This window comes from Sorex fumeus, unplaced genomic scaffold, assembly GCF_029834395.1.
Source record: "Sorex fumeus unplaced genomic scaffold, SorFum_2.1 ptg000043l, whole genome shotgun sequence".
Classification (NCBI taxonomy): Eukaryota; Metazoa; Chordata; class Mammalia; order Eulipotyphla; family Soricidae; genus Sorex; species Sorex fumeus.
This window is the reverse complement of record NW_026606100.1, coordinates 32,655,462-32,674,371: the sequence shown is the minus strand read 5'-3', so window position 1 is coordinate 32,674,371 and position 18,910 is coordinate 32,655,462. Positions and strand designations below refer to the sequence as shown.

The following is an 18,910-nucleotide window of genomic DNA, read 5'->3' as shown; positions in this document are numbered from 1 at the left end:
CTGGCCCCAGCCACACAGCCTCCCCTCCATGTCTTCGTTTGTGCTGGCCCCTGGCCTTCGCTGACCAGTGCTGGCAGGGGGTCTGACGTCTTCTACAAGACCCTCTAATCCAGGAGCCCCTCCTACCTCCACCAGTTTGGAAGACGCTGGAATCAGGACTCAGCAGAACCAGATGGTGCTGACCGACGCCAGGGACTGGAAGCCCACTCGTGAGCACCTGGGCCTTGCCACACCCTGAATTTGCCTGTTCCCCCACCCCTTGGCCCTGCAGGACCGGGAAGGGCCCATTTGCCTGGAGGTGCTTTGGCTGGCGGTTGAGCCGGGCCCCACACAGGGCCAGCGGAGAGGAGCAGCTTTGGGCAGCCGTGGTGGGGACCTGCCTTGGCCAGCCCTAGGGCACCCGGGCTGGGTGCTGCTTCTCCTCCTGCACCTCGGGCCCTTCCTGGAAGACCAGCAGAGGCACCTGCAGACCCCGACTCCTGCGGCCATGGACAAGCTCCGCCTGCTCTTCCAGCACTTCCAGGCCAGCTCGGAGTCAGTGATGAACGGCGTATGCCTGCTGCTGGCCGTGGGCACCGTCAAGCTCTACGCCTCCCTTGATGTCCACTGCCCCTGCCTGGCACGCTACAACGCGGCCTACGGCCTGGGCCTGCTGCTGGTGCCGCCCCTGGCGCTCTTCCTCTGTGGCCTCCTGGCCAACCGGCAGTCTGTGCTCATGGTGGAGGAGAGGCGCCGGCCGGCAGGGCGCCGCCAGAAGGACCCCGGCATGATCAGGTGCAACCCCACACCCCCCCCCCAGCACCCCAGGGCCCTAGTTTGCACCCCCAACAACTGCACGGGCTCTGCCAGGTGCATCCCAAGCCCCCAACACCACCACCCCTGCAGCTTTATTAGGGGCTCCCCCCACCTACTCACCCTCATAAACACGGCCAGGTCATCGCCCTAAAACTACGAGGTCCCCCCCACACTCTGCAGTGGGTACTGCAGCCATCTTCTTATGGAGGGAGAGGGGGCCCACCCCAGCAGTGCTCAGGGCTGACTCTCGACTGTGTTCAAGGATCACTCCTGGTGGTTCTCAGGAGATCTTATTGGGTGCCAGGGATCCAACCTCGGTCTGCCGCATGCAAAGCAAGCACCATACCTTCTGTACTATCCCTCTGGCCCTGCTAGTTTGTTGGTGGAGGGGACCCCATTAGTGCCCAGGGCTTGCTCCTGGCTCTGTTCTCAGAGATCACTACTGCCTGGCAGGCCTCGGAGAACCATATAGGGTGCAGGGGATTGAACCTGGGTCAGTAACGTGCAAGGCAAGTGCCCTCCCTGCTGTACTATTGCTCCAGGCCCTGCATTCATTCCCTGACACACCCCAAGTGTGGAACCTCTCGGCCTCCGGGAAACACCGGCCATGCCACCCCCACCTCAAGCTCTGTAGTTGTCCTCAGTGCTGTGGTCTCGTGACTTTGGTTTGGGTATTTTGGCAGTGCTGCTCTTAGCTCGGTGCTCCAGGGTGACTCCTGGGTCTGGGTCTCCCATGGCCTCAGCTCCCCACTCCTCTCCGGCCAGGTGTATGTGCTCCTCCGTGCTGCAGAGAGCGCTGGCCGCCCCGCTCGTCTGGATCCTGCTGGCCCTCCTGGACGGCAAGTGCTTGGTGTGTGCCTTTAGCTGCTCTGTGGACCCCGAGAAGTTTCTGGACTTTGCCAACATGACCTCCAGCCAGGTGTAGCTCTTCCTGGCCAAGGTGCCCTGCAAGGAGGATAAGCTGGTCAGGGACAGCCTGGCCCGGAAGGCTATGACCCGCTACCCGGTGCCTGTCACAGGTCGTTCAGCCTGCCCTCCCTGGGCCTGGGTGGGTGGGGGGACTGCAGAGGGACATCGATGTCCTGGGGACCCTCCTGATGGAGACACACAGGCAAGGAACGAGAGGGTCCTGGGGGGTTCCTGTTCAGGATGGGGGTGGGTGGCGCGGGTTCTATGCCATGCATGTCGACATCAGGTGTCCACCCCCTCAGCCATGCTCCCAGGACACTGCAGGGACACAGCTCTGTGTTTGGGGAGGGCCAGGAGGGCTGCCAGCTCGAGACCATCACTCAGGGGAGGGGGAAGGGAAGGCCACACAGTATCAGCTCCAGCATCAGATTCTTCAGAGTTGCCCTCACCCTCCGCCAGACGGCTGCTCCCCGGCTGTATCCTGTGCGACTGCCACCTCAGTTCTCAGCCAGAACCTCAGTTTCCAGAGCCCCCAAGTTCAGATTAGGGGTTCCTTTCTCTGAACTCCCATGTTCCTTGTAGATCCGTCCATGTGACACTTAGACATGGCAATATTTCTGCTGCTAAAGTGAGCAAAGACTGGGGTCCATTATCTCCATCAAAATACAGGACAGGGCATGCACAGATGGGATGATATATATGACCCAAAATCTGGATGAAAAGGTGAATGGACATTGAGGTGGTGTGGGTGGGTGGGTGTGTGTGGGATGGTCGGTTGGATGGATGGTAGATGGGTGGATGGGTAGATGGATGGATGGGCAGGAGTGCAGGAAAGGCAAAACTCAGGCTTTCAGCTGAGGCTCTAATTAAAAGATTAACAAGAGGAAAATCATGCAAGAGAAACCTAAAGCAAAGAATGCCATTAAAAGCAATGACTTGGGGCTGGAGTGATAGCACAGCGGGTAGGGCGTTTGCCTTGTATGCGGCCAACCCAGGTTCGATTCCCAGCATCCCATATGGTCCCCCAAGCACCACCAGGAATAATTCCTGAGTGCAGAGCCAGGAGTAACCCCTGTGCATTGCTGGGTGTGACCCAGAAAGAAAAAAAAAGCGATGACTTGAAATTCTGGCTTCTGTAGTATCTTCAACAAAGAGTGGCACCTTCAGAGAAGAGATGGGACAAAAGAGAGCAGCTCTGGGTTTTGAAGGGCAGAAACTGCGAAGGCAAACGCATCAGAGAAACTAGTGGAGTGGTTTCTCTTTTGCTTGCAGAGTAGTGGGTGTTTAGGGTCATGCCTGGCAGTGTGCTGGGACCATTCCTCACTCTGTGCTCAGGAGCAACCCTTGGTGGTGCTCAGGGACTAGAGGTGGTGCTAAAGATCAGACTCAAGTTAGCCACGTGCAAGGCAAGTTCCCTGACCACCCTTCTGCCCCACAAGATTCTGCTTCAGTAAGAATCTCCGGGAGAATTTACTACAACCTGACTCGAGGCAGAAACGGGGAAAGGTAGAACTTTTTCAATATTTGCTGCTTTCTAACCATCTCTGAGATACTTTGCTTGGATTTGGGTTTTGGTTTTTGTTTGGGGACCCTCCCTGGAGGTGCTCAGGGGCTCTTCACAGATCAGTGCAGGGGTCACTCCCAGTGTGCCTGGTGGGCATGCCGGGGTCAGACCTAGGCTCCCACTGCAAGGCATTTGTTCCAGCCCATTCAGCGATGGTTGGAGAATGGGGTGATGGTTGGAGATGGGGCGATGGTTGGAGGATGGAGGATGTTGGGGGATGGGACACTGGTCGGGGAATGGGTGACTGTTGGGAAATGGGGTGATGGTTTGGGGATGGGATGATGGTTGGGGATAGAGGACATTTGGGGGATGGATGATGGTGGGGAAGGGGATGCTGGTTGGGGAATTTGTTCATGGTTGGGAATGGGCGATGGGGTGATAGTCAGGGGCTGGGTCAATGGTGTTGACACAATGGTTGGGGGAGAGCTGAGCAGAGAGGAAATATGATGGGCAGATCGGGGAGGGATGATTGACTAGATGAACGAATGGGAGGATAGGGATAGACGGGAGGGTGGATGGAGGTGGTTAACAGGAGGGATGTTCCATGGGCAGATGCAACCATCTGCAGAAAGGCAGGCGGGATCCCTAATGGAGAGACCGTGGACACTCAATGACTCAACGCTGCCCACATGTTCCCCCACCCCCACCCCATCTTGCTTGCCTCCCCACAGGCCATGGGCTGGACCATCACCCTGCTGCTCATTATCCTGGCCTTCCTGGCGCGCTGCCTGAGGCCCTGCTTCGACCAGACGGTCTTCCTGCAGCACCGATACTGGAGCAACTACGTGGAGCTGGAGGAGAAGCTCTTCGACGAGACGTGCTGCGAGCATGCGCGGGACCTGGCGCACCGCTGCGTGCTGCACTTCTTCCAGAGCATGCAGAGCGAAATGCGGGCGCGGGGCCTGAGCTGGTCCGCTGACCACCCGTCAGCCCAGCCCCGAGACTTGCCCGAGGCCCCGGACGGCCGGGTGCACCTGCGTGCAGTCTCCAGCCGCGAGCAATTGGACCGCCTCCTGAGCACCTGGTGCTCCAGCAAGCCGCCCCTCGGCCTTGCGGGCCCTGCAGGACACTGCGGGGGTGGCCTCAGCCACCGCGCGCCCACGACTGCCACTGACCCCCGGGGACCCCAACACACAGAAGTGTAGAGACCCCAGCACCTGGCGCCACACGAAAGGAGCTGGGAGCTGGCTAAACGGAGGGGCATCCCAGGGCAGCCCAGCACACCCCACCCAGAGAGCTGAGATCCCCACTCTCTATACTGGGGACACGCCAAGGCAGGGCCAGTTGTCCCCGCAAGAGCTGACATCCCCAGTCACGTTTCTGGGAGTGATCTCGTGTACACGAAAGCCGCTGCCCTCACGACTGTGCTGGGTTCAGCTTCTCCCAGGAGAGCAAGTCAGGGGCTGGGGCTGAGTGGGGTCTCCCAGCCCCGGGGAACACTGGTGCTCTGTTCTTGGGGGGGCAAACTGAGGATCAAGAGTCTGAGTAGATGAGCCTTGGGTTCTGGATGCAGCTTTTCATGTTGCATAATAATAATAATAATAATAATAATAATAATAAAAATGACACTGGCACCTGCTTTCATGATGTTCCTATGTGGGGGGCGCCGTGCTGACTCCTTCTGTGTCCTGACGCATTGCAGCTCCCAGTGACCTAGTGAAGCGCTGTGGGTTTCTCAGAGATAATTGCAAGTGAGAGACATTTCCTCCGAACACCCTCCGCGGCGCCTCTCCGACAGCCAGCATCTGTAGGTGCCATGCAGGCGGGTGGCACCAGGTTAGTGGCCGCTCCGCCTTCGAGCTCATTCTTCTGATGAGCTCCATTTTTTTTTTTTATTAGTGAAGCACCATGAGGTACAGTTGTAGATTTACAAATCTTTGTGCCTGAGTTTCAGTCATACAATGATCAAATACCCATCCTTCCACCAGTGCCCATTTCCCCCCACACCCCTCCCACCCTGCCTCTGTGGCAGGGCATTCCCCTTTGTTCTCTCTCACCTTTTGGGTGTTGTAGTCTGCAAAAGAGGCATTGAGTGGCAATCATGTTCAGTCCATAGTCTACTTTCAACATGCATTTCCCCTCCTGGGAGGATCCTCCAAACACCTTTCATTTGGTGTTCCCTTCTCTATCTGAACTGCCCTTTCCCCTAGAATATCCGGCTGGCCTCTAAGTTATGGAGTAATCCTCCTGGTGTTGATCTCAGCTATTCTTAGGTATTGATCTCATATTTTGTTGCTTTATATCCCCCAGATGAATGCAATTTTTCTATGTCTATCCATCTCTTTGTGACTCATTTCGCTTAGCATGATACTTTCCATATTGTACCACTTGTATGTAAATTTCATGACTTCATCTTTTCTAAGAGCTACATAGTACTCCATTGTGTAGATGTACCAAAGTTTCTTTAACCAGTCATCTGTTCCTGGGCACTCAGGTTTCTTCCAGTTTCTGGCTATTGTAAAAAGTGCTGCAATGAACAAACAAGTGCAGATGTCACTTCGACTACACATTTTTGCCTCTCTGGGGTATATTCCCAGGAGTGGTATTGCTGGGTCAAATGGGAGCTCAATTTCTAATTTTTTGAGAAACGTCCATACTGTTTTCCAAAAGGGCTGAACTAGTCGACAATCCCACCAACAGTGAAGGAGTGTCCCTTTCTCGCCACATCCACGCCAGCATCGGTTGCTTTTGTTCTTTTGAATGTGGGCCAGTCTCTGAGGTGTGAGATGGTATCTCATTGTGGTTTTGATCTGCATCTCCCTGATGATTAATGATGTAGAGCATTTTCTAATGTGCTTTTTTGCCATTCGGATTTCTTCTTTGAGAAAGTTTCTGTTCATTTCATTGCCCCATTTTTGGATGGGGTTGGATGTTTTCTTCTTGTGGAGTTCCACCAGTATTTTGTATATCCTTGTTATCAACCCCTTGTCAGATGTGTATTCGGTGAATATCCTTTCCCATTCTGTAGACTGTCTTTGTATTTTGGTCACAGTTTCTTTGGAGGTGCAGAAGCTTCTTAGTTTAAGATAGTCCCATTTATCTATCTCTGTTTTTACTTGCTTGGCCAGTGGTGTGGCATCTTTGAAAGTACCATTAGCCTCAATGTCATGGAGGGTTTTGCCAACTTTGTCTTCAATGTACCTTATGGTTTCTGGTCTGATGTTGAGGTCTTTAATCCATTTTGATCTTACTTTTGTACATGGTGTTAGGCAGAGTTCTGAGCCCATTTTTTTGCATGTAGCCATCCAGTGATGCCAGCACAATTTGTTAAAGAGGCTTTCCTTACTCCATTTCACATTTCTTGCACCTTTATCAAAGATTAGATGATCATATGATTGAGGGGAGATGTCAGTGTATTCAACCCTGTTCCATTGGTCTGCAGTTCTGCTTTTGTTCCAGTACCACGCTGTTTTAATTATTACTGCTTTGTAGTAGAGTTTGAAGTTAGGGAGGTTGATTCCTCCCATTTTCTTTTTCCCAAGAATTGCTTTAGCTATTCGTGGGGGCTTATTGTTCCATATAAATTTCAGGAGTGTTTGCTCCATTTCTTTGAAGAATGTCATGGGTATCCTTATAGGGATTGCATTGAATTTATACAATGCTTTCGGTAGTATTGCCATTTTGACAATGTTAAGTCTCCCGACCCATGAGCAGGGGATATCTTTCCATTTCCTCATGTCCTCTTTTATTTCCTGAAGTAGCGTTTTGTAGTTTTCTTTGTACAGATCCTTTACTTCCTTAGTTAAGCTGATTCCTAGGTACTTGATTTTCTGGGGCACAACTGTGAACGGGATTGTTTTTTTCATGTTGCTTTCTTCTCTCTCACTGTTTGCGTATAGGAAAGCCATGGACTTTTGGGTATTGATTTTATAGCCTGCAACTTTACTATACGAGTCTATTGTTTCTAGGAGTTTTTTGGTGGAGGTTATTGGGTTCTCTAAGTATAGTAACATATCATCTGCGAATAGTGAGAGCTTGATTTCTTCCTTTCCTACCTGAATGCCCTTAATATCTTTTTCTTGCCTAATCGCTATTGCAAGTACTTCCAGTACTATATTGAACAGCAGTGGAGAGAGTGGGCATCCTTGTCTCTTCCCTGATCTTAGAGGGAAGGCTCTCAGTTTTTCCCCATTGAGGATGATGCTTGCTGTAGGCTTGTGGTAGATGGCTTTAACTGTGTTGAGGAAAGTCCCCTCTATACCCATTTTGGCTAGGGTTTTCATCATAAAGGGGTGCTGGACCTTGTCAAATGCTTTCTCTGCATCTATTGATATGATCATATGCTTTTTATCTTTTCTTTTGTTGATATGGTGGATTATGTTGATTGATTTCCGAATGTTGAACCATCCTTGCATCCCTGGGATGAATCCTACTTGGTCATGGTGTATGATCTTTTTGATGAGTAGTTGGATTCTATTTGCTAGTAATTTGTTGAGGATCTTTGCATCTGTGTTCATCAGGGATATTGGCCTGTAATTCTCTTTCTTTGTGGTATCTCTGTCTGCTTTCGGTATCAGTGTGATATTCGCTTCGTAGAAACTATTCGGAAGTGTTTTTGATATTTCAATTTCGTGGAAAAGCTTAAAGAGGATTGGGAGTAAGTCTTCTTTAAAGATTTGGAAGAATTCACTAGTGAATCCATCCGGGCCAGGGCTTTTGTGCTGGGGGAGACGTTTTATTACCATTTCAATTTCCTTGATGGTGATAGGTCTGTTCAGGTATTCCAGGTCTTCTTGGTTCAGCCTTGGGAGTCTGTAGGAGCCTAGGAATTTATCCATTTCCTCGAGGTTTTGATGTTCCGTGGCATAAAGCTTCTCAAAGTACTCCCTGAGGATCCTTTGAATTTCTGTAGTTTCTGTTGTGATGACCCCCTTTTCATTTCTGATTCGGTTTATTAGGGTTTTCTCTCTCCCCTTCTTTGTGAGTTTTGCTAGAGGCTTATCGATCTTGTTAATTTTCTCAAAGAACCAGCTCTTGGTTTCATTGATCTTTCGGATTATTTTTTGGGTTTCCATCTCGTTAATCTCTGCTCTGAGTTTTATTATTTCCTTCCTCCTGTTCGGGTTGTGCTCCTTTTGTTGGTCCTTCTCCAAGCTCTTAAGCTGTGAGGTTAGTTTATTTATGTGGGCTCTCTCCTCCTTTCTGAGGAATGCATGTAGAGCTATAAACTTTCCTCTTAAGACAGCTTTTGCTGTGTCCCATAAGTTTTGGTAACTCGTGTCCTCATTTTCATTCGTTTCTAGGAATCTTTTGATTTCCTCTTTGATTTCCATTCTAAGCCACTCGTTGTTCAATAGCGCACTGTTTAATTTCCAGGTGTTTGATTTAGTTTTCTGTTTTTGTGTGTGATTTACTTCTAATTTAAGCGCATTGTGGTCTGAGAAGATTGTTGATACAATCTCTATCTTCTTAATTTTATGGAGATATGTTTTGTGGCTCAGCATGAGGTCTATCTTGGAGAATGTTCCATGTACCCTTGAGAAGAATGTGTATTCAGCCTTTTGAGGATGAAGTGTCCTGTATATATCTACTAAGTCCCTTTCTTCCATTGTTTCCCTCAGATGAAGTATGTCCTTGCTAAGCTTGAGTCTGGTTGATCTATCAAGAGGTGACAAAGTGGTGTTGAAGTCTCCCACTAGTATTGTGTTGCTATTGATGTCTTTTTCCAAATCTATGAGTAGTTGTTTTAAGTACTTTGCTGGTCTCTCATTAGGTGCATATACATTTATTATTGTAAGTTCTTCCTGTTGTACAGATCCTTTGATCACTAAGAAATGGCCTTCGCTGTCTCTTATGACTTTCTTCACTCTGAAATCGATGTGGTCTGATATTAAGGTGGCTACCCCAGCTTTTTTATGGGAGCTGTTTGCCTGTAGGATTGTTTTCCAGCCTTTGACTCTGAGTGTGTGTTTGCTTTGACTATTAAGGTGTGTTTCTTGCAGGCAGCAGAATGTTGGGTTCAATTTTCTAATCCATCTAGCCACTCTGTGTCTTTTAATTGGTGCGTTTAGCCCATTGACATTGAGAGAGATTACTGTTATGGGATTTTGTCCCATTGTTCTGTCGAAATTAGGTGTATTTGAGGGGCCTGTCCTGTCTTAAAGTAGCCCATTTAGTTGTACTTGTAACCATGGTCTTGAGTCTATGAAGTTCCTGAGCTGTTGTTTGTCTGTGAAACTGTGTGTTGTTCCTTCTGTTATGAATGAGAGTCTCGCTGGGTAAAGTATTTTTGGAGAGGCATTTATTTCATTGAGTTTTCTCACTATGTCCCACCACTGTTTTCGGGCCATGAGGGTTTCATCAGAAAAATCAGCTGTGAATTTTAAGGATGCTCATTTGTAAGAGATTTCTTTCTTCGATCTTGCTGCTTTCAGAATTTTGTCTCTGTCTAAAGTTTTGGTCATTTTGATCAGGATGTGTCTTGGGGTATTTTTGTTCGGATTTCTTCTAGCTGGTACCCTTCGGGCCTCCTGAATGTGGTCACAAGTTTTCTTCAGCTCTGGAAATGTTGTAGCAATGATGTCTTTGACAGTTTCTTCTTCATCAGGGTTTTCTTCCTGTCCCTCTGAGACTCCAATAATTCTTATGTTACCCCTCTTGGCTTCATCACGATCTTCTCTTGCCATCTGTTCCCGAATTGTGAGTCTCTTTTCCATTTTCTGCTCTTTTCTGGCGAGTCTCTGAACTTCATCTTCAAGCTCACTGATTCTGTTCTCAGCAGCTGTTACTCTGCTTCTGAGGCCTTCCACTGAGGTTTTCAATTCGCCTACCAGGGTTTTCAGGTCCGACATTTCCGATTGCATTTTTCTCATTTCTGCCTTCAAATCCTCTTGTCTTTTATTGGCATTGCTTTCCATTGTTTCTTTTAGTTCCCTAAGCATCCTAACTAGCTCCCTTCTGAATTCCTTGTCAGAGAGGTTGTCTAATACTACAATACTGTTGGTGTCTTCTGGGCTTGCCTCTTCAATAAGAAAGTTTGGTGCGCTTTTGCATTGCTTTACCATTGTGACCAGTGTGCTTTAGTCCTTCACCTTCACTGTTACTATTCTGGTTGAGTGAGGAGAGAGTTCCCGGATCCCTTCAGCTTTGTTGCCGCGGGATCTGATGTTGCCTCAGTTCCCATCCTGCGCAGGTCAAGGGAGAAAACCGGCAATTCTAGGGGATCAAGCTAGCTGCGCATTCCCTGGGGGAGTCTCAAGCCGTGGGGCAGGCTGTACCTGGTTGAATGAGGAGAGGCTGCCAGGAGCCGTTCAGTTTTGTTGCCAAACAATGGGCATCGGTTCCGTCCAGCACAGATTATACTATTCTCTCTTATAGTGGGAAGGGATTATGGATAAGTTTTTGTCCATGGTAGGCACCCTTCTACGTTTCTGAGTTTGACGTTCTTCTCAGTCAGGCGTTATTCTTTGTTTTATAACAGACATTGAGTGAAACTTTTAGAGGAGGTGCTATTTGGAAATGAACTTATACAGCTGTTTTCAAACAGGTCTTTGTTGGAACAAGAGTAGGCGAGTGGGTTGTTGTTAGATTGCAGTAGAAGAGGTGGGAAAAGTTTGGTTGGTATTAGGCAGCAAGTTGTGGGAGGGGAGTCCTGAGTGTTTGATGTGAGTGATATAACTGTGGCCGCGTTAGCTGCCGCCCTCCAAGGAGAAGGCCACGCCCACTTTTAAGAGGCCACGCCTCTTTCCTGGTGGCCACGCCCACTTTTAAGAGGCCACGCCTCTTTCCTGGTGGCCACGCCCCGAGCCTGTCCCAGGCGACACCCACCCAGGATCCTGGAATGGAGGAAGTGTGGTCTACAGTCTCCCCACTGGGCTTCAGGAGGGAATCTGAGGCTCGGCTGGGGCGGCAGGAGCACTTCCCGGCTGGACGCCCCAGACCCACCTGGAGGGGAGGAGCCGAGGGACTGGTTGTTGGTCCCTCGGGAGCTCCATGTTTTAATTCTACTTGGTTTTTCGTTTTTTCTGTGCTCAGGTTCGAGTCAGGACCTCACGCACATGCAGCATAGGTGCTCTATGGCCGATAATTTTTGGTTTGATTTGGTTTAGGAGCCACACCTGGTGGCGGTTCTCAGGGCTACCTGTGGTGCATTGCTTGGGGTCACTGTCAGGAGCAGTGCCGGCCTCTAACACAGAGCAGTCTTCCCAGACCCAAGACCATTTTTCAGATGAGAAAACTGAGGCCTCCGGATGTTGAGTTTCCTGAGGTCTTGGAAGAACTCGAAACAGGGGCTGGAGCAATGACAGCAACTAAGGCAAGAGGCCGACTTGAGTTCATTCCCCGCCGTGTCACATGGTCTCTGGAGTCCCACCAGGAGTGAACCCTGGGCACAAAGCCAGGAGTATGTCTCAACAGCTCTGGGTGTGCTCCCCACCCCCAAATAAATAAATAAATATATATATAAATAAGAGTTGGAACAGGAGCTCTGGCTTGGCCACTACTTGGCCCTCCAGGTTGTTCTGTGCTTGCGCTCATTCTCAGGGCTGTGTTTGGATCCCTGCAGCTTCACCCCAGCTCTGAGGGAGCCCCAGCAAGCTGTGCCCTGGGTTCCTCTTGAAAATGAAAGGACTGATTCTGGCCTCTTGCTGCCACTGCATGTGAAGTTATCTGCTTCCTGACCTCAGCACTTTCTGCTTCCCCTCCTCCCCCACCCCCATCCATCTGTCTGGGTTTTGGGTCAGACCCAATGGTGCTCAGGACTTCCTCTTAGCTCCGTGCTCAGGATCACTCCTGCTCCTGCTAGGCTAGGGGGACCTTATGGGGTGCCACGAATTGAGCCCCGGTGTGAAGCATCCAAGGCAAATGCCCTTCCTGCTATCCTGTCTCTGCAGCCTCTTTCCACTTTCAAAGTGCCCCATTTCCTTCAGCCAAGGACCACCAAGGCAGAGGGCCAGTTCTGTGCCCTGACACCTGAGAGCTCCTCAGCCCTGCCTGCCCCGCCCCCCAGGCCAGCCCCCACCCCAAAGCCTGAGACCAGCCTCTGTGTCCAAGGCTGCCTCTTCCCCAGGGCATACCCAGGGAGTCCTGCTCAGAGGTTAGCACCCTTGTGGGGGTTTCCCTGGGCATGAGGGATGGATCAGAGCTGGGAATCAGCAGGGGGTGGGCTCAGGGGATTCCAGAAAAGCTGCTGCTCGAGAACCTTTGGGCCACAGGCCAGGCCAGAGCCACAGTACAGCAGGGATAGCACTTGCTTTGTATGGATGACCCCAGTTCTATCCCTGGCATCCCATATGGTCCCCTGACCCCTGCCAGGAGTGAGCCCTGAGCACTGCTGTGTTCTGCACACACACACCCCAACACCATCACCAAAAAAAAAAAAAAGCACGCACACACACACACAAAATATCTCTGGACCCATTTATGAGTACGGGATATGGGATATGGTTCAGGGAAAAGAGTCCTGGGAACATCAGTGTTGAACTCTGCTGGGAAACCAGCATTCAGCCTCTGCGGTTCAGACAGGAAGGACTGGGGCAGATCTGGGCTCCATCCCTCCTCCCCCTCCCTGATGAATGACTCACCACAGGTAATCACATAGGAAATCAAACACCATACCACACACCACATGTACACACATATCACACACACGTACCACATGGACACACATACCACATACACTACATGGACACACATACTACACACATACAACATATATCAAATGAACACACATAAACACATGTACACACATGCCATACACATGCAACACATACTACAGTTACATAAAAACATACCCATGTACATGCAATAACCACATACATTTACATACCATATATACACTCATAAATACATGTATACAGACATATCACACACATACACAAACAACACACACCACATGTATATACTCACACACCTACCACACACGCGACACAAATCACATAAACACACACATATATACCATAAACCACACATACCACACACAACACCACATATCCACATTCACATGACTATCACTCTCACAAGGAAATCTCACACATACATACCACCACCACATACTCATATACACACACATACACCACTCACAGCCACTCTATACAGAAGTCTCCATACAGACTCATGCACACGCGCGCTTGTGCGCACGCGCACACACACACACACACACACACACACACACACTCCTGCATACACATCCATCCAGCAATTGCCCCCATCAGCACTGTGCAGGCTGGGGTCACCCCAGGTTCTGGTTCCTGGGGCTCAGGCTCCTCCATATCGGCCATCTCTGCTCTGCTGGGCTTAGTCTGCCAGATATTCCTGGCAGTGCGGCCTCCTCCACCCCAACTATCCTGCTTGCAATCAGGACATGCAAATGTTCCATGAGTCCCTAGGGTGGGGCAAGATTTCAGCTAAGAGTTGATAGGAATTGGGCAGTGAGGGACCAGGGAGGCTTGGAGAGGTCTGAGGTCTTCACAGATAAGCGCCCGGTCCTGGACATGGAGGAAGCTCCGTGACCCATTTAAGCTTTGAGGAAGCGCAAGTGGGCAGGGAACGGTCACGAACGCTGACAAGCGCCCTTGAATCCTCACGCTGAGCACTTAGGTGGCACTTCCGGTACAAAAGATCCCATGTCAGGGAGCAGGCAGGAGTTGATTCAAGATGAGGCTTGACTTCAGGGAGCCCACTGCCTCATAGAGGGATGGAGACGGGTTTGGGAAGACTTAGAACCCAGAGCAAAAGGAGGCAGCGAGAGAACTGAGGCCAGCCATGAGCCCCAGAGGTTTAGCACAGGGGCCGGTGATTAGGAGACCCCAGAACCACCTGGCATTGCATGGTCCCCGGAGCACCACCAGAGCAGAAATAGGACTAGACCCCAAGCACTATCAGTGTGGCCCCCAAATCAGGGAAAAAAATCTTTGATCTGGGGACTCAGGGGAGGGTTGATTTGAATCTGAGAAACAAAAAAAATGGAGAGAGGATTTTTGTTTGTTTTTAATAGTGTTTTAAGTTTTGTTTTGGACCACTCTTAGCAGTGTTCAGGACCTGCTCCCAGCTCAGTGCTCGGGGCTTGTTCCCAGGGGGTGTCAGATCACAGCTGGGGCTCCTCTGAGCTGTCTCGCCTTGAGTAACCTCCCTGCCCCAGTCTTTTCTTTACATTTCCCCAGCCCCGCACCCAGGTCTATTCTGGTTGGGGATGTTGGGCTTGGGGATTTTGGGGGGTCTTTTTGTTTGTTCATTTGTTTGTTTGTTTGGGTGGTGGGAAGGATTTGGGTGTTGGGCCATACCCAGCTATACTCAGAGGTTATTCCTGGCTTTTCACTCAGGAATTACTCCTGGAAGTGCTCGGAGGGACCATATGAGTTGCTGGAAATCGAACCCAGGTTAGCCGCGTGCAAGGCAAGCACTCTCCCCGCTGGACACTCTTTCCAAGTTGAGGGTGTTTTTGCAATGCCTGGGAACCCTCCACTTGGCCGTGGTCTTGCACCCTGTTCACCAGAGGTGTGAGAACAGGAGCTCCCTGAGGTTTGCACACCTGGTGGTGGCCGCACACTCCAGTGACAGAGCCGGAAGGCGCTTGTCTGCACTGTGCTGAGACAGCCCCCGTAGCTGTGTCAACAGGAAGCCCACAGAGTAGAGCAGCCGTCTCTGGGGTCAGTGTCGGGGCCTGAACTCAAGGCCTCATACTCCCAAGTCCTCCCACTGAGCTCATCCCTGGTCCGGGACAGAGTTTGGACAAGTGGAGAGAGAGGAAGGGGAAGGAGACAGGGCCACTGAGCCACAGTCATGGAGGGAACAGGCCGCAGAGGGGCAGACGGATTTCCAAATGCACCCGGAGGATTGCTGGCCCGCCTGGAGGGAACCCTCACTGCCCCTCACAGCCCAGCGGGGAGCCAGGTCGGGGAGGAAGGTGCAGTCCCACCTGACACCAGTGAAGGGTCCTGCCCCAGGGCTGAGGTGCCACTCCAGGGCCCATGGAAAGACCACTGAGCTCTGTGACAGCAGACCCCGTGCCCTGGACACCCCTCAAAGGCATCCCACCCTCTGCAGACCCCAGAGGACATGCTTTCAGAACTCCAGGTCTCTCGGCCATCATCCCTCCTTCCACCTCTACTGCCCGGCCCAGGAGGGGAACCAGGTCACTGCACTTGGGACTGAGGCACATCAGTGACCCTGGCGGCCCTGCCGACAGAGGTGCCCCATCCTCGGCAGAGTCTAGGTGCTGAGACAGAAGTGAGGGTCTCCCAGTTATGAGGAAGTGGCTCCAGGAAGCACCAGGAGAGAATGGATTTGGTGGGGGGGGGAGGGGGAGTGAGAGAGACAAAGGGGGAGACATGCTCGGGAACCCCGAGTGTCATCCAGAGCCAGGGCCAAGAGAGCTTGTTCCTACTCTCCGCATTTGCTCTCCCCACACGCATGTGCCCCTGGCCGTGGAGGTTCGAGCTGACCTGACGGTGGGCACCAAGGCCCCAGGGGTGGGCAGAGAAAGAGCAGGGAACGCTGCGAGAGAGGGGGTGGGCTTCTGAGCCAGACTCAGTCCTGGTCCCACTAAGCCTGCAGCAGAGGCTGGAGTGGTACGGGGTGTGGGGAATATTGGGGGCATTGCTGCTCAGTGCCCCAGTAATCAGGCCCTCCCCCCCGCCGGGTGTCCAGGGAACAGAGGGCAGCTGCCAGATCCTACTAAGGCAAATGTTTATGCAGCCTGGCAGCCCATCTTGCTGATGACCGCTGCCTCTGCCACCACGTGGATCTGGGGGTGCGCCCAGAGCTGCAGGTGGGCCGCCCACCCAGGCTCATCCAGGCAAATAGGGCATTTCCCTGCGGGTCTGGCCGCTCCCCGGGGGCCCCCTTTGCATACTGCTTTTCCTGGCTTGCTTGGCTTCTGGGAGTCAAGGGGCCCCCCAGCATCCGAGTGACTGTGTGGCTCCCTGTTTTCTGCCCACATGCAGCAGGGCCTTGGAGATGCTGGAGAGGACAGAATCAGGCAGGCCAAGACCCCCGGGAGAAGGGAGAAGGGGACCCCGAATCCTCCTGATCTCCAGAACCAGAACTCACGACTCTTACCTGCAACAGAAGCTCTATGCTTTTATGACTTGATTAAGGCCGTGGCAGTGGGGAGTCACTCCTGGCTGCTCCCGGGGGAACCCCAGGAATCCCAACCGTCCTAAAGAGAACCTTGGAGGTTCTGGAGAGCTCGTACGGGGACTAAGGCACTTATTTGCCTTGCATGCATGCAACTGACCTGTTTGGTTCCCAGCACCAGACCTGGTGCCCTAAGCACTGCCAGGGGTCACTCCTGAGCACAGAGCCGGGAATAGCCCCCAGAGCACTACCGAGTATGATTTCCCCCAAAAAACATACTAATACAGGTAGGAGGCCAGACTCAGAGCTATGGCGTTGGAGCAGAGGCTGGAGCAGAGCAGTGCCTGGGGCCAGAGGCAGGGGATCCTCTGGAAGCTGGCCAGGGCACATGGGTACCCTGCTCAGGTCCTAAAGGTCAACCTCCCTAACTCCCATATATTCAGCCTCCCATGAGAACATCCCCACAGAACAATGAGGAGGACGTTCTGGGGGTGAAGAAATGTTCTTCAACTATTCAGTGTGAAACCAAGTCAGTGAGACATTTGAAACTTTTTTTTCTTTGCTTTTTGAGTCACACCCAGCAATGCACAGGGATTACTCCTGGCTCTACATTTAGGAGTTACCCCTGGTGGTGCTCAGGGGACCATATGGGATGCTGGGAATCAAACCCAGGTCAGCCTAGTGCAAGGCAAACGCCCTACTCGCTGTGCTATTGCTCCAGCCCCTGAAACTATTTTTTACCACTGATTCAAGATTTAAAAGTGCCTGAAGAATTGGACTGGAGTGATAGTACAATGAGTAGGACACTTGCCTGCCACGTGGCAGAACTGGCATTCCTTCCATAAGGGATGAGCACCGCCAGGAGGGATTCCTGAGTGCAGAGCCAGGAGAAAGCCCTGAGCATCGCTGGGTGTACGCCCCCTCACCACAAAGGACGGAAGGAAGGAAGGAAGGAAGGAAGGAAGGAAGGAAGGAAGGAAGGAAGGAAGGAAGGAAAGAAAACAACAGCACGAAAGTTAACGGGCAAGTTGTGATGGGCTCAGAAGCAGAACTCAGGGCTCGCTGGTATGAGGCTTGGAGTTCACACCCCAGCACCACACACGCACCACACACACACACACACACTCTCTCTCTCTCTCTCTCTCTCTCTCTCACACACACACACACACACACACACGATTCTAGGGCTCACCCTTTTCATTCAATAACTGTAATAAAGTCCTCATGAATCTCAGAATAATACAATTCAACCACTTCTATCATTTTACTTTATTGATTTGTGGGGGGGTGGATAGTGACTGGGGCAGTGCTCAGAGCTATTCCTAGCTGCTCAGGAGTGCTTCCTGGTAGAGTGCTTAGGGAACCATGCTTGGTGACAGTGATTGACCCTGGGTCAGCCAGATGCAAAGCAAGTGTCTAATCCCCGTACCATCTTCCTGTTCCTGTTGCTGTTATTGACAAATCATGTTGACGCTAGAAATCGCAGCAAACGTCTGAGGCCAGTGCTGGTGCCCCTTAGCCCATGTGGGTGTCTCTGAGCACTGCCCCTTCCCTGAGTGCCAGCCTCTCCCCGTGGTTTAGTCCCGTGTCAGATGCATGGCGCTGCCACAGATGTCCAGGGCGGCCATCTCTGTGGTTGGACACTTCTCCCACTCTCCTGGGGAGCCCCCAACAAAGTCCTCCAGCAGTCACCAGCCTTAGGACCCCTGGAGCCTTTAGCCTGTTGCAGGCCAAGGGGGACAACTGTCCTCCCAGCTCCGCGCTGAGCTTTCCACCCAGACCAGGACAGGGGAGAAAGAGCAGAACCGCTCCCTGCCCTGCCCTCAAGCCCAGCTGCCACCTAGCTAGATCCAAACCCGTTTCTCTACCTCCCACCTTGTGTGTCTCTCCCCAAGTCCGTCCACCCATCTCAGCACTGTCCACAGGGTCATACCCCGTCAGGGCTGGCACTGGCCCTACATGGGGTGCATAGCCCCTGACTGTTTTCTCAGCAGCACAGACTTGACCCTCAAGGTGGGCACGTGCCCGCCAAACATGCTGCACCGCACACAGCCCCACGAGGGAAGCTCCCTCCAGGACCTCGTCTGCAATCTCACCCAGGATCTCATCTGGGATCTCGTCTCGGATCTCGCCTGGGATCTTGTCCAGGACGGCCCAGAGACGCAGATCTGACCTGCTTTTCAGGCATGCTGTCCCTTTAACCCCAACCCCGCAGCCCTTTCACTCTTCCCTCTTTCATCTGCCCATCACCCCTGCCCGGGTCCTGGTCTGCGTCTGTAGAGATGCCAGAAGCCCAGGGTCCAGGTGTGGAACCCACAGCCCCACCGCCTTAGCTTTTGGTCTGGGGCCATCGAGGCGAGAATGGAGCCAGCAGTAGCTGTGTGGGCGCTGGGCAGAGAGGCTCCTCCCAGGTTCGAAATCTCTGACTCCAGAGCCTGGGCTTTTCCTCTATGCATGTCTCATTCTCAGTCTCTCTACCTCCACGTCGATCCTTACTGTGCTCAGGGCCACCACCACCATTTTTGCCTTCTCCATGGCTCCATCTCCACCACCACCATCCCTTCCACAAAGAGGACCATTCCCACCACCTCCAGCTCCATCCCCACCTCCAGCACCTTCTTCATCACC

At 51.9% G+C, this 18,910-nt stretch overlaps 1 pseudogene; it reads left to right on the top strand.

The window, feature by feature from the left end:
• The first annotated feature begins 487 nt into the window (after positions 1–487).
• On the top strand, positions 488–4,413 carry LOC130029403 (calcium homeostasis modulator protein 3-like; annotated as a pseudogene).
• Positions 4,414–18,910: the final 14,497 nt, after the last annotated feature.